This window comes from Cyprinodon variegatus, unplaced genomic scaffold (genome assembly GCF_000732505.1).
Source record: "Cyprinodon variegatus isolate N-32 unplaced genomic scaffold, C_variegatus-1.0 Scaffold146, whole genome shotgun sequence".
Lineage (NCBI taxonomy): Eukaryota > Metazoa > Chordata > Actinopteri > Cyprinodontiformes > Cyprinodontidae > Cyprinodon > Cyprinodon variegatus.
This window is the reverse complement of record NW_015150599.1, coordinates 1,122,088-1,124,316: the sequence shown is the minus strand read 5'-3', so window position 1 is coordinate 1,124,316 and position 2,229 is coordinate 1,122,088. Positions and strand designations below refer to the sequence as shown.

Below are 2,229 nucleotides of genomic sequence, written 5' to 3'. Positions count from 1 at the left end.
GTATGAATATAATATACAAGTTTCACTTTTTAAATGGAATTACTGAAATCAATCTACTTTTTCATGATATTCTAATTTTATGACCAGCATCTGTACAGTTAGTTTTCCTCTCAGAATCATTTTTGTTTGACTATAATCAGTCACCTTTAGCTGAAACATTGTGAATAGAAAGAGGTTAAAATACCCGATGAAACTGAAGCTCCAGTGAAACACTTTCTCCCTCATTTGGCTAAGACACAGAGGAAAATTTAGCCACAGCTGAGTTGATTATTGTGGAGGATCATGCAGGATTGGTAGATGAGGATGATATGATTTTATGCAAAAAAGCCGTGCATATCATGTATGATTTTTTTTGCCTTTTTCAGGACGATTCTCCAGTCGTGCAAGAACTTTTTCGATCTAGATCTAGCTTAATTGTGCATCCTGCTTTGTGTAGTGTACAGGGGCTAACAAGGGACAATTAGCCTCTCACGACAACCTTTTGATCAGGAATTGTAAGGTCAGGAGAAAGTCAAACATGTTTGAAATTCAGTCAGCCATCGTGAAGTGTTTGTGGGCAAATCCTACTGTTAAAGCAGAGCTACAAGCCGATTTACCAGAACCTCGATCACTGTGTATGTGCAAACAAGGGTGTTCTTTCAGATTGACGACTCCGACCAGTCCAAAAACATTTGGTTTTTTGACATGCAGTGTGAAAATGTAGATCGCATCAGAGCGTCAGGCCGCACAGTGTGAGAACATACATCGTGAGATGTGAACTTTTAAACCCTGCGGTTTGGTCATACATTTTGAGCTGTAGCTGCGTGCAACGAATGTAAATATCGTACAGTGTATGCCCAGCTTAAGCAGACTTCAGCAGATGTGCTTAACAGACAGAGGACACAGATTAAGTAAAGACAAATATTAATTAAATATACTTTTCTTGGTCTATAAAGATCAAGCTCAAAAACATAAGGTGTGATCATATTTGTGGTCTGGAGGTTTACTCCCTGGAAAAGCTTTGCTGATAAAACAAAAAAACTAATAAAAAAAACATGGGTAAACTTAGTTTTCCCATTATAAAGACATACATAGACTGGGGCTATGTCAATGTATCGCAATAGGACTCCTGATAAATATTAGTATAAAAAATAACTGATAGAGTTTCAATAATTCCACTCAGAACCACTGGTAATCTGGAGATTATCTGGAGGTAATTTCTTATTAACCTCAAAAGACCAAACTAAACTAGTTTAGTAGTATGGGTGACCAGATTTTTAAAGGTTTCAAGGTTTTAATATGGTCAATGTTAGATATGAAACTAAGGCTTTGTCCCCTTTTCCTGATTACAAATTGGCAACCAAATCCCATCACTTTTTATCAACCACTTGGCGCAGCCCTAGATAGGACCTTAAAACATACCGTTTCTTTCCTCGCCGTAGATTTCCCCTGGTTTTATGATCTAAGACAGCAGAAGCACATTTTGAGATTTTTCAACTTAAGATCAACTGTGGATGTAACTTCGTATCAACATCAGGACTGCCATGTCTGGGGGCTCTGTCCTTTTGAAAAATGAACCAACAGATTGATGAGCAATGATAGAAAAGCCTGTGAGACAGTAAGCAGCATATTCAGGAGATAAGAAGCGACATTGGCCTCTTGATCAAGAGCTTTTGGTTTGGCTTTTGCTCTAACCAGTGCATTTTCATTCACAAATGACAAATACACCCATTGAGACATATTGAAAGAAACATGTAGAACAGAAATAAATGGTTGACGTACGACTGAAAAATGTTGTAGGTGATGTAAAAGTTTAGATAGCCGTTTTCAAGTGCATGTCTTTAAAATAGAAAAACTACAAATTTGATCAACAAATTTAAAATCTTCATTTAAAACTTGCAAACACAACATTTTGGGGGTAATTAAAACATTTATGCAACTGATTTTATTGCATTGTTCAGTCATTCCGTCACATCTGTCAGACTTCAGGGCCCATTCCTTTGCCTAGTCCACTTCTGATCACATAAAAATGTTAATCTTTAATTATGATGCGCAAAATACACTATATTGCCAAAAGTATTTGCTCACCCATCCAAATTATTGGAATCAGGTGTTCCAATCACTTCCATGGCCACAGGTGTATAAATTCAAGCACCTAGGCATGCAGACTGTTTTTACAAACATTTGTGAAAGAATGGGTCGCTCTCAGGAGCTCAGTGAATTCCAGCGTGGAACTGTGATAGGATGCCA

The 2,229-nt window shown here is 37.4% G+C and overlaps 1 protein-coding gene across 1 annotated transcript in view; it reads right to left on the bottom strand.

Moving 5' to 3' along the window:
- The window catches only part of snx29 (sorting nexin 29), a 190,369-nt gene that overhangs the window by 103,910 nt on the left and 84,230 nt on the right, over positions 1-2,229 (bottom strand). The window lies entirely within an intron of this gene.